At 36.2% G+C, this 14,214-nt stretch overlaps 1 long non-coding RNA gene across 1 annotated transcript in view; it reads right to left on the bottom strand.

Annotated features, from left to right (window-relative positions):
- LOC309846163 overlaps positions 1–14,008 on the bottom strand; it is an 80,001-nt gene extending 65,993 nt beyond the window's left edge. The window contains exon 1 of the long non-coding RNA XR_014301754.1: positions 13,928–14,008. This is a non-coding gene — a long non-coding RNA (uncharacterized lncRNA). The remainder of the gene's footprint in view (positions 1–13,927) is intronic.
- Between the last annotated feature and the right edge of the window lie 206 nt (positions 14,009–14,214).

Genomic DNA, 14,214 nt, shown 5'->3' with positions numbered 1-14,214 from the left:
TATTTTTGTAAGTGCTTTACATGTGTTAGCTTATTTAATCCTCATAAAACTGTGTGAGCTCTGCATCCCTTATTATCCTCCATAAGAAAACTGAGGCAAACACGTTAACTTAACCTATATCCATGATAAGTGGCAGGATGGAATAAAACAAAGTCAAGCCATGAGGCTCCATGGCTACTGCCCCTAACCACTACGCACGTGCCCATATTGTGGTGGAGGAATACTTAATACCATTTGGAAATGCTCTGCTCAGTTCAGCAATGTATGACTTTTTCTGTAGCTCTTACAGGCTACATGATGTCATGAGTATATGATCAATGAATTATGTTCAGACACCAACAGCCACTTGCTGCCCACACCAAAAGTGCAGGACACATCTTTAATTCTTTTTTCCACACCCCCACCAACCCCCATTCAATAGCAAATCCTATAATCTCTAAATCCAAAATGGGTCTTAAATATGACCACTTCCTCCATCCCATCCTAGAACCATCCAGCTTTTACATTTATTTGAACAATCTCAATACCTCCCTAATTTGGTCTCACTACCCCTACTCCAACTGTTAAGATCTTACCCACAGAGAAGTCTAAAAGATATATACCTTCAATATGATTCAGACCACATCGCTCTCTTACTAAAAATCATCTAAAGTTGCCCCTTGAACAACAAGGGAGTTAGAGGCACTCACTCCCCAGTAGTCAAAAAGTTCTGTGTGATTTTCACTCCACCAAAACTTAACTACTAATATCCTACTGTTGACCACCGACCTTACCAATAACATAAAGTCAATTAACACACCTTCTGTATATGTGTTGTATACTGTATCATAATAAAGTAGCTAGAGAAAAGAAAATCATAAAGAAGAGAAAATGCATTTATAGTAGTGTACTATAAAAAATCTGCATATAAGTGGACCATGTAGTTCACACCTGTGTTGTAAGTGACAACTGTAGTGTCTTCACCCAAATTCTTTGTCATGGCCTTCCAAGCCCTAGCATGCTCTGGTTCCTTCTTTCCAATACCACATAATAATAATAACATTTTTGTTTCCTATGTTCCAGCCATGCTCCTCTAGATGTTTTTCAAACAAGCCAGCTGGAAGTCTCTATAGTCACTCTTCTTTCCCTACATCTTCTCACTGTTGGCTCCTTCTCATTTTCCAGTTACAGCTCACATCCTACCTCCTCATAAACCCAGTTTAAAATATACCCCATTACGGTTTATCCTATCACACTATTTGATTTTATTCACACCCAAACTATGTTCCTTTTTTACTCACAGGTTTATTTGTTTATTTTTTACTTCCATAAGTACATAAATTCCATAGCAGCAAAAATAAGATTGTTGTTTTTTTTAATTACTAAGCCCCCAGCACCTAAGATAGTGCCCAGCATGTGGTAAAAACCCTACACATCTTTAATTGGACAAGTGAGTGAATGGGTAAATGAATATGAATTTTTAAATGTGCCCCGAACTGTTCTTACTCATAACACTTCTGGCACCAAATTTATGGTTTGGTTTTGTTTTTCACATGCTAACAAGTTATGATGCCAACTGGATGATCTACAACTCAGTTCAATTCTTAGTCAGACTCCACAGGTTTAAATGTTCAGTCTTATAAGACTGTCCCCACTTCAGATGCCAGGCATAAATATCAGATCCTCTGATTATCCATACTTCTGTCTGACTTGGCTACAAGTTTGAGGATTCTCCTAGCCCACTCTCTCCATTCCCCATGACATTTGATAATTTGCCAGAACAACTTACAGAACTTGGGAAAATGCTTTACTTATTATTACCAGCTCATTGTGAAGGCTAAGACTTAGGAACAGTCAGATAGAAGAAATACACAGGACAAAGTACTGGGCAGGGGTCCGTGGATGATGGGGAGACAGGTAAGCAAAGCTCCATGGCTTTACTAGGCACACTGCTCTCCCAACACCTTGATGTGTTCATGCCAACCTTGCTAGCCTTCTACAGAGGGCTTCTACCTCTGAAGTTTATTGTTGGAATATTTTTATAGAGCTATATCTCCAGCTCTGCCCCACCCCTTCCTGGAGGTTCCTGAATGGGGCTGAGAGTTCTGATCCTCTGTTCACTAGGTCTTTCTCTTGACCAGCTCCATCCTTAGTGCATCTTTCCCCACCCTCACTCAGAAAATTCCAAGCTTTTAGGCACTCTGTGCAGGAACCAAGACAAAGACCAAATATATTTTTATACTATATCACAGTCTCTAGGAATAAACTTAAATCCTGGTATGTAGAAGAGTCTATATCTAGGATAAAGACAAATTGGGGAAGAAGAAAAATCATAGACCTTAAACCAGAAATCCAGAAATCAAGGGTTGAAGGAGTGGGAGGGAAGGAGATGGGAGAGAGGGGTGTGGCATAAGGAATATCACAAATGAACAGCAAAGGAGGAAGTCTCTCTCTTTATAGTTGGTGATATAGGCATCGAGGTGCATCAGAGATACCTACTGGATTGTAATGTTCAACCATGCCTTCCCTGGAGATATTCCCAGGAGCTAGAGAGGTAAGGACTCTTGTTGTGCTAGTTCGTTGAGGCTGAAGGGTAGGTATCTTAGTGAGCTAGTTGTGTAAGATCTAGGGTGACCAACTCATTCTAATTTACTTGTGCTATCCCACTTTTAAAACTGAAATTCCCGGGGCACCTGGGTGGCTCAGTGGGTTAAAGCCTCTGCCTTTGGCTCAGGTCATGATCCCAGAGTCCTGGGATGGAGCCCCGCGTCTGGCTCTCTGCTCCGCGGGGAGCCTGCTTCCCTTCCTCTCTCTCTGCCTGCCTCTCTGCCTACTTGTGATCTCTGTCTGTCAAATAAATAAATAAAATATTAAAAAAAAAAAAACTGAAATTCCCATGTCCTGGAAACCTCTTCAGGCCCTGGCAAACTAGGATAATCAGTAACTCTAAAAGATCAGAGCTTTGCACTCTATAAGCAAAACTTCATATTTTTCTTACCTTTGACATTATTCCCCTACAACTTCCCTCAGAGTTTGATACATTTTAAAGTCCCAGTACATTTTAGTTTTCTGCACTATACAGAAATTAAGAATGTTTAAAGGAAATCATATGATGGGGGCCATGTGATTACAGTGAGATAGCCTCAGGGGAAAGTGGCATATATGGGAACAGAATTGATGCTTCTTAGCCTAGAGGTTCTTATACCTGTGCCAACTCTTGACAATATTTTCTACAGGGGGGAAAAACTGAATGGAGAGAGGGAGGAAAACAAAAATGATGTGAATGAAGGAGTGCACCATACTGGCACTGATGGAGCTCAGTTCCTTTGTTTTTCCAGTAATGAAGATAGAATTTATGTCAATTCACCAGTCCTCTCCCACTAAGTCACTCTTGTGGTCACATTGCCCATAACTAAAAGATATCAACAAGACCACCTTCTCATAGTTTAGGAATAAGTTTCACTAGAAAATGTATTTGATGAATTTCAACACATTTTCCAGAGCAAAATATATAAAGAAATAGGAAGTAGATTCGAATAGATGCATATGCCATTTTGATTTCTGATCCCTTGTATGGGACAGATTCATCTCTAATGACAGGCAACCCATGTACACTTTCAATCTTAAGTGTCACATCTTTTGGACTGAGAAGATTTAACAAAATTGTGACTTAGACAGTTTCTCCTCCACTGTTCACTCTGGTCTTTCTTTCTACTAGCTTCTATTAGGTAAAGGTTGGAGTTTATGGTTTAGTTTTTCAGTTTTGTATTTTTCTATTAACCATCTTTTGTATTTTCATTCTAATTACCTGTCTATTTCTTTAACTTTATTTCCCAACTATTTTTCAGTCATTTTTATCACCATATTTTTTGTTTTTATTTTTTTATTACCATATTTTTAAAATTTCTCAAAAGCTTTGTTTTGTTCTCTGGTATTTCTATTTGTTTTTTTTTTTCTTTTCTTTAAATGTATGAGACTTCTTTTTGTTATTTCCAGGGTGTTCTATTTTCCCTTATCTCTCTGAGGAAATTATTTATAATATTTTAATTGGTTTCTTCCAATATGTCTCTTTTTTTCAAGCTCCTTTTTATTTGTTATTTTATTTATTTATTCAGTCTGTTTTGTGAGAGACTTTTCTCAAATATCTTTCTTTTTTTCTTAGAATTGTCTGTTTCCTTTGCCAGTCTTTCTATTACTGAAATTTTGTTTTTACTATAGCACTCTTTATATAGAAAGGAGTTTAGCTTTATAGTTAAGTGTAGCAACAATTTTCCTGCTAATTAATTATTTGTCTTATTTGAGCATCTATGTAGAAAATTTAAATTTTGTATGATTAAGCTTAGTCATTATTTATTTCAGTTTATACTGCTATTCCATCCAAGACTAATTTTGGTATGATAAGGAAGTAAAGGGGCCCCGGGGTGGCTCTGTCAGTTAAGTGTCCGACTCTTCATTTTCATTCTGGTCATGATCTCAGCCCTCCAACAGGATCTGTGTTCACTAGGGTGTCTGAAGATTCTACCCCCATGCATTCATTCTCTCTCTCTCTCTCAAATAATTAGATAATAAATTAAAAATAAAATTATCTTTTAAAAAGCGAAGACTCTACTTCATTTTTTCCCCCCAAATAACTAGGTACTTGTTCCAACATTATTTACTGAAAGACTCACTGATGCAAAATGCCATTGATATTAGTTCGGATTATATCTAGCTAAATATCTTAGAAACCTGATCAAAGTGATTGAATCCCGTAATTCTTTTCCTCCACATTTAACCAGATATCTGAAGATAAAAAGTCCTGGACTGAGTTTTGTAAGGCCATTAACACCCAAGTCTCTAGTCTTCGCTCCATATATATTTTATTCTCATGGTTGCCTCATGTAATATAAACCCGCTCCATTTTTTTGCATAAAATCAACATATTCAGGAAGAAAGAAAGAAAGAAAGAAAGAAAGAAAGAAAGAAAGAAAGAAAGGAAGGAAGGAAGGAAGAAAGAAAGAAGGAAGGAAGGAAGAAAAGAAAAAAAGAAAGAAGGGGGGAGAAGGAGACTAAAGAAAAAGAGAAGTATATTATGGACCCTATGAGTATCTTACGGATGATATTTCCTGTAAGAGAGATTAGTAAATAATTTCTTTTAAAGTTCTACATATTGCTGCACTAAATAATTATTAGGCTTCCATTAAAAAGAAAAGGAGAGGGACATCTGGGTGGCTCAGCTGGTTAAGCATCTGTCTTTGACTCAGGTCATGCTCCTAGGGTCCTGGGATGGAGCCCCACATCAGTCTCCCTGCTCAGTGAGGAGCCTGCTTCTCCACTCTCTCTCCCAAATAAATAAATAAAATATTTTTAAAAAGAGAGAGAGAGAGAAAAGGAGAATGGATTTGGATAGCAGCTAACAGTGTTGGGTGCTAAATTGTTACATGTGGACCTGATAAATCACCTAGTACATTTGTGTATAAAATAATAATGCAGAATATTTTATAAAACTATTAGATCATATGGAGATTAATTATCTATGTATACTTGAAAGTGAAGAAAATTAATAAATAAGGCAATTATTAACTTTGAGAAAAACAAAGAATTGTACTAAAAGAAAAACAAGCATGATTACTATTTATTTCAAAAATAAACCCTGCTTTTATAATCATAATAATATAAACACAGAAGTCTTTCTGACTTCAGAAGAGAAGAAAAACTATTTTAGGCATGGCCTTAAAGTTTCTATTTTTCCGGGGGACCTGGGTGGCTCAGTGGGTTAAAGCCTCTGCCTTCAGTTCAGGTCATGATCCCAGGATCCTGAGATCGAGCCCCGCATGGGGCTCTCTGCTCAGAGGGGAGCCTGCTTCCTCCTCTCTCTCTCTGCCTGCCTCTCTGCCTACTCGTGATCTCTGTCTGTCAAATGAATAAATAAAATCTTTAAAAAAAAAAAAAGTTTCCATTTTTCCATCCTTGCTCATCTCCTGGGCTCCTGGTTACATGCATCAAGGACTCCCCAGAGGAGACTAAAAACAAAAGGAATACCACAGTCCCTCTGGGTTGAAGTGGACTTTACATCAATTAGGACCATTCTCCAGTTTAATTTTTCTCTATAATATCCCTCACAAGTGGTTACGTGGCTCCTGCTCAAACGTCTTCACTGATGGGAGCTCGCTATTCCTTCCAGACAGTTCATTCAATTCCTGGACAGCTGTAATCATTGCCAAATCATTCCCTATAATCAGGTTAAGGTCAGTGTACTCTAACTTTGCTGTATTCATCCTTCTCTACTCCCTAAAGTCCTACAGAATTCTTCTTTCACAGGAAAGTAATCAGCTATTTGAATACTGGGGTCAAGATACCTACTCCCAATCCTCCCCATGCAGAATCCTTCTCCACGTCCTCCAACCATTTTTAAATCATACGGTTTTACATTCCAGTGACAAGTTGGATACCTTCTTTTGGATGCACTTCATCTGGTTAATGTCCCTCTTAAAATATTGCACCAGAAGAGAAAATATGATTGCCAGATTAAGTGGGAAGAAATATGAAAAACAAAGTTCCTGAATTTTACTTTATATTAGGAAGCATCATATAAGCTTCCATTTGGGGACCTTTTGGCCAAAGATAAGAAATAAGGTAAGAGATGTCTGTGCTTACAAAAACTCATGGAAAATTTTATATTCCATTCCCTAGGCCTTTACCAAATACTTTTGTCCCAGTTCACTATCCACAATACAGAAAAAGTTCTAAAGTCTGGTCATGTAAAAATGGGGTCTGGGTGAGCCATCTTATCTTTCAGAAATCAAAGAAGAATTGTAAACTAAGATTCTTTTAACAATCTTGAATATCAAATAACTCTAGGATGAGATTTTTTTTTTTTTCCCAATACCTCGCCCTACCCACAAGGAGAACATGTCCCAATTTACTGGAGTCAAACAGCCAGGTTCTGTTTCTGATCTGCAGTCTCTGTCAGTATTCTTGTCTTCATATCTACTACTTCCTCTTCTTTATACTCATTTAGAATACACTAATGGAAGTAGCCTGCCACGTGGCTTTCCTCTTTGCCACTTTTTCTCAGGAAATGTGATTAAAGAACTTGGAGTGGGCTGCTTTACGCACACATATTCAGACAGTCTCTTAGCAATAAATGGCTGTCGCTTCTATTATCTGTCTGGCTTTGAGTTCTATTATCTGTTGTGAATTGGTGCAGGGCTCTGTAAAACAGTATTTAGGCAGCCTCATTACTCCCTTCCACACCTTCTGCTCTATCTGAGAGTGCTGCTGCTGTGATTGCTGGGTAATGTTTGCCATTAGACAAGGCACATAAAAGAATCAAGCTATGACTAATTCACTTGATGGCTGTGTGCCCTGTGTCATGCTCATTAACACCTCTCAACTCCGTTATTAGAGAGAATCACAGAGCAGATCTCAGCAAGCTCACATTTATAGTATAGGATGCTTTATTTTTCCATCTAAGCCACATCCTTATCACTGCCTTGTTCTGATCACCCTCGCTTTATACCCCAAGCCCACCCTACCCTGCCACACTAAACTCGGTCTTTTACTAAATAAATAGATTTTCATGGGAGTCAGTTGGCAAGAAGGCCTTTAGACTGTTTGAAAATGGGGGTTTATGCCCTCTAATGATTCATCCACTCACCTTCCCTCTGAAAAATCATCAGAGATGCTTCTGGTAGAGATCCAAAGAAAAATGATAACAACATAAGATACTAAAGTGTACCCAGTTTTTGTAAGCATTATTTGGTGTGAGGTTTACAACAACCCTTTGTGACAGGCTGCATAAATAATACTCTATCATTAGCTTCAACACTAGATTCTCTAACTCAGAAGAAGTGTTATACAGAAGCAAGTCATCTACAATGTCAGGCAAAATAGAAAGAAATAGCATTATTTATGTTTGACTTTCCCAAGCCTAGTGATCAAAGTAATGGCAGAGCAGAGAGACAGAGAGAGAGAGAATGTTTTCCTTAGTACTAACAGTGTTCTGTTCCAAGACTATGGGCATCATACTTAGCTGCCTGAATCATCGTTAACTCCAACTGTAAGTTCACATGTAACCATCACTATCATTCACTGATATCTAGGTATCCTTTACTTCTGAGTACACAGAAGACTGTACGAATCTTCCTCTTGAACTTCAGCATAGCCATGTGATTTGATTTGACCATGAAGTGACAAGTGCAGTTTCCATGTGGAAGTAATTTACTTGCAGATGCTTGAAACCATAGCTTGGCTTTTCCTTTGCCATAAGAATTATAGAAGTATGTATCCATATGGAAGTACCATAAGATCTAAGCAGCCTAAGATACCGAGTTAGCACATCGTGGGCAGATGCCCTGGAGAAACTTTCAGTAGAATTTGAGCACTAGGTAAAATTTTGTTATGCTAAATTGCTAAGATGTTGGAGTTGTTACCATTGCACATCTTAGTCTATAGTGACTGATGTAGTCTTCATTTGTTCTAGCTGTCTCATAAAATTAAGCCATTTGTGGAAATGAAAAATAAATGCTGCAAGGCCAAATGAAAAAGAAAAAAAAAGTAACGAACTTAATGCCAAAAGTCCAATTCTTTCTAAGACATGAACTCTCTCAGGTACCATATAATGACTACCAAGGTTTTTCACTGCACAAGGGCAAACATGAGGTAAGGACAAGTGAAGTCTGAAATCTAATTCACACTTTGTTCACCAAGCTGTGCATCTTGGTTCAGAGCTGTGCCCAACAGCAGGGTACCTCTTTCCAAATCACACAAAAGTACTCTATATGAAAGCTGAATCCCTGAACTAAGATTTCACTTACTCTTTGGATAACCTATGAAACATTACTCAAATGATCTAAAGCTTCCATTATTTTTTTCATATTTAAAATATGAACAAAAATCTTTACCAGTTTGGTTGTTAGGAAATTTAAACTGAACAAGATATGTAAAGGCATATATATAGTGTCCACAACATAGAACAGTAACACTCAAACCAAAAATAATAAACTTTGATTGTTGAAAGATTACATCAGAAAAAAGTAGAGTCAATGTTTGTGAGTGGACAAATGACCACTCTTCAAAATAAGTGGTTTGGGAAGCTTTAAAAATGTGAGTTAGATTGCAGTTGGTCCAGTGATCTGACAATACATATGTCCAAGTGACAGAAACCTGGTTTGAACCAGTTTAATAAAAAAGAAAGTGGAAGGTAATTGGTTCCCAAAAACTAAACAAGATTTGAGTAAGCAAGTGATGAGAAGAGGAGAGATGAAGCTCAACTTTGTAACAACTAGAATCAGGGAATTGAACATGACCACACCCTTCTTTTTCTGTGTCTTTTTCTTTTTTGCTCTTTTTCTCTATGTGTCACAGTTCTTTTCTTTCATTGCAAATGGGGTGTTCCAAAGAAGAGGAAACTGAGCTGCCAAATTTCTTGAAGTTCCAACCAGAAGACAACAACTAATACTTTCTCTCAATTACATTTCAAAAAAATTTAGAAGTAATTCTGATTATCTCATCTGATCAGGGACCTATACTCAGACCAATAAACTGTTTCCAGGAAACAAAACACTGATTATTCCAACTTGAGTAATATGCCATTTTTGGACCAATAAAATATGACCAAGAATGGAATCAAGGTCATGGAAAGTCATGGTAGTCCCAATTAAAACCAGTTGGTTTGAATGGGGGGAAAAAAACAATTCCTAAAAGAAATGAAGCATGTAGATTAGAGAATACTATAGATATCTTTTTCAGATAATATTTCAAGGTGAATCAGTTGGGGAAAGTGAGGATAACAAAAACAAGTTCAATATTATGATGGGAAAAGGAGAACCAATTATCTCTGACATGGGTCCAGTGGCAGAATTTAGCAATGTATTTCTATTTGAGTAATTTTCCAGAAAGACAGATTGCCTGAGGCAGCTGGATGTTTTCCCATCCATTACCTCTCGTATTACAGGACACCATTCACTCATCAGGAGACTTAGATAAATCAGAAGTCATTTGACTATATTTTCTGGAATCCCCCCTTTTTAATGTGAATATACATTAGTATTTACCAATAAAAAAACTCACAAGACATTTTGGTAGGCATAAGTGATTTGGAAGATAAAGGCGGCCAAATGGGTGGCCAAGAGTAGGTTATTAACCAAGATAGTTGATTAAGAATTTTCTGAGACTCAAGAATTGCAGCAATTTCCTGGTGAAAATTTTGTTAACCACTTACTATAATTTCAAGCTGTTTCTCTGATATTTTGATTCTACCCTTCTTAATCTTTCCTATCTCAGTTAATCCTTAATTCCTATATTAAGATAGTATTATCTATTCTTTATAGAATTCAGTATCTCATATATTCTATATCCTACATAGAATTCAATATTCTATATATTTTATATTCTATATAAAAATATTGTTCCTGTATTACTTAGAATGACTGTTTTCCTTCCCTAACAAATGCTGGTACAAGTAGAGATCTAGTGAGATACAAGTAAAGAGATTATAGACTGATTGACTATAAGGTACCTTCAAAGATCAAAAGTCAGGGTGAATTTGATGAAGAAAAATAACAAAAAAAGAAAGAGAACCAGGGAATTTATTGCCCAATGAAATAAAACAGGAAATCTCAGGGTCTAACATGAGAAGTCATACTTCCCCCATAAAATATCTAAGATTATTTTTTTCTTATGCTACAAAGAACAAGCAGGACAGTTGGTAATTAATTATAAGATCAAATAATATATCAATGTTAATTTCCTAACTTGGATAATTGTACCAAGGTTATTTTAAAGAATATTGGTTTTAACACACTGAAGTTGTCATGTTTTGCAACTTACTCTCAAATGGTTGAAAGAAACTGGATAAAAATTTTAAAAAAAGAAAAATAGAAAAGAAAACTGAAATTTTCAATTCTACCTAATGAAGAGCCACCTGTTGTGTGTCAATGGAGGTCAAGTTGGGAACCTACTACATAACAGTAACCACTATGTAACAGTAATTACTACATAACCACTACATAACAGTAACAACACCCTGCCTTCTCGCCCCAACCCCTGTCAAAATGGATTCAGAGAAAGTAAGCTTAAATGAAGGGTTTTAATAAAATCTGATTTTTCATAACATAGACCCAAAATATCCAGGTTTTAATTTAAAAAATCGTGCCAAATACCAGAAGACCTCAAATTGAATGAAAGAAGACAATCATCGTTGCCAAGACTGAGATGACAGTAATGTTAGAATGACCTGACAAATACTGTAAAGCAGCTATCATAAAAAGGCTTTAATGAGCAATTATGCACACAGATGAAACAGGTGCCAAAGATTCTTCACAGAAGCTCTCAGTGAGGAATAGAAAATCCAAAAAAGAACCAAGTTGAAATTGTAGAACTAAAAAATACAATGACTTAGCTTCAAAAAACACAATGCATGGATTCAAAGGTAAGATGGAGGAGACAGATTAATTAGTGAATGTTAAGGACAATAGAAATTACCCAACCCAAACGACAGAGGAAAACAGACTGAGAAAAAATGAGCAAAACCTCAAGGACTGTGGGAATATAAAAAAAGATATAACGTTTGTGTCTTTGGAGTTCTGGAAGAAAAGGAAAGGATAGGAATAAAAAATTATTTGAAGAAATAGTGCCTGAAATTTTCCCGAATTTGTCTCCCCAAAATTAACAAACCCAAAAACAACACATAAACCTCCAGATTCAAGAAGCTGAGAAAATCCCAAAGAGATAAACCCCCAAAGAAATTCATACCAAGACATATCAAAGTCTTAAAAACAAAAGACAAAGAAAAAAATATTAAAGCAGAAAAAAAATAAAAATAAAGCCACACTTATATGAAAAACACCAATCAAACTTCAGTTGGATTTCCCAGTAGAAATACAGTGGATAGAAGAAAAATGCACATTTTTCAATTACTTTAATGAAAGAAGTATCAACCCAGAATCCTACATCCAGTGAAAATATCTTTCAGCAGGGAAAGGAAAATCAAGGCATTTTTCAGAAACAGGAAAATAAAAGAATTTGTCATCAGAAAACCTACCACAACAAAATGGCTAAGGGAGTCCTCTGAACAGAGAAAAAAGTGATAAAAGAAAAAATCTTAGAAGAAAGTATCTGGTAAGCAAAAATATGTACCAATAAAAATAGACTTTCCTTCTCTTGAGTTTTCTAAATTATTTTGCACAATTGAAGCAAAAGTTATAATGTTGTTTGATATGGATCTAAGTGCATATGGATCTAAGAGAAAATATTTAGGAAAGCTATATTTTAAATTGGGGAAGGTTAAAAAATACAAAGACAGATAAAATTTATATATTTCATTCAGATTGGTAAAATGACACCAGTGAAGAGTGATGTTATGTATATATAATGTAAAATGTAGAGCAACCACTAAAACAACTATAGAAAGAGATAAGATTTTTTTAAAAAATACTATAGAAAAATGATAATGGAATTCTACAGAAAGTTCAATTAACCCAGAGAACAAGAGGAAAAAAAGAAAACAGAAACAAACAAACAAACAAAAACACCAGAATAAAAGCAAAGCAAAAAATAAAATTGCAAATGTAACTCTAAGATATCAATAATTATAAAAAAACGTAAAGGGTGCAAATGCACTAATTAAAGATAACAATAGAGGAGAAAAGAATAATAGAGTGGTAGAAATCACTGTACCTGATATATAGCTTAATCGTACCTACACTAATCGATACAATTTGATATTTATGGAAGAACAGACACATAGATCAGTAAAGCCGGATAAATAACTAAGAAATAGATTCACAAAAATATTCCCAACTGATTTTTGACTTGGGTGCGGAAACAATTCAATGGGAGAAGGCCGTCCTTTTAAACAAATGGTGCTGGGCTAATTAGACATGTACAAACCAAAAAATTTTTAGAAATAAAAATAAGCTTCTTTTTAATCCCCACATCTTAAACAAAAATCAACTCAAATGGATCATGGACTGAAATGGAAAATAGAAAACTACCAAACTTTTAAAAATAGGAAAAAGTCTTTGGTATCCTGGGATAAGCGAGAATTCTTATTGATGCTAAAGCATGATCCATAACAGGAAACAAATCATAAAATGCACTTCCTCAAAGTTAAATTTTGATGTAAAGAGATTCTATTAGGGGATGAGAGAACAAGCAGTAGCCTGGAAGAATATCTTCACAAACCACATACACAACAAATGACTATTACCTAGAATATATAAAAACTCTCAAAACTCAACAGTAAAAACAACCAACCAAGCAATTGAAGATGTCCACCCTCATTTGCATTAGAAAAATGCAAATTCATACCATAATGAGATATCACTACATGCCTATCAGAATGGCTGAAATAAAAATTTAAAAAAAAAATAGTGACAACACCATATGCTGGAGAGGATTCAGAGAAACTGGATCACTCACACATTGCTGGGATACAAAATGGTACAGACACTTTGGGAAATAGTTTGACTATTTCTTTAAAAATGAAACATGTTGGGGCACCAAGGTGTCTAGTTTGCTTAATTCTCTGTCTATGGGTCAGGTCATGATCTCAGGGTCCTGGGATGGAGTCCCCCATCAGGCTTCCAACTCAGTGGGGAATCTGTTTCTTCCTCTTGCTCTGCACCCCTCCACCCCACTTGTGTGTGTGCCCTATCTCTCTCTCTCTCTTTCTTTCTTTCTCTGTGTGACTCAAATAAAATAAATAGAATCTTTAAAAAAGAAGAAAGAAAGAAAGAAAGAAAGAAAGAAAGAAAGAAAGAAAGAAAGAAAGAAAGAAAGAAACATGTAATTACCATATGAACCAGCAATTGTACTCCTGGGCATTCATCCCAAAGAAATGAAGACTTGTAATCATTCAAAACCTTATATACAAATGTTTATGACACTGTATTAGTTTGCTAGGGCTGCACTAACAAAGCACCACAAACTGGGTGGCTTTAACAAGAGAAATTGTTTGTCTTACAGTTTGGGAGGCCAGAAGTCCAAGATCGAAGTGTTAGAAGATTGTTTCCTTCTGAGGGCTGTAAGAGAGACTTTGTTCCACGCCTCTTGCCTGGCTTCTGGTAGTTGTGTGCAATTCTTGGTCCTCCTTGACTTGCTGAAACCTCGCCCCAATCTCTGACTTCATTTTCACATGGCGTTCCCCCTCTGTGCATGCCTGCCTCCAAATTTCTGCTTTCACAAGAACTCCAGTCACCCTGAAACAGGGCCCATCTTAATGACCTCATTTTAAACTTGACTACCCCTGTA

Source organism: Mustela nivalis (assembly GCF_964662115.1).
Source record: "Mustela nivalis genome assembly, chromosome: 1".
Taxonomy (NCBI): Eukaryota; Metazoa; Chordata; class Mammalia; order Carnivora; family Mustelidae; genus Mustela; species Mustela nivalis.
Note: the sequence above shows the minus strand (reverse complement) of the source record. Positions and strands in the feature narration are given on the sequence as shown.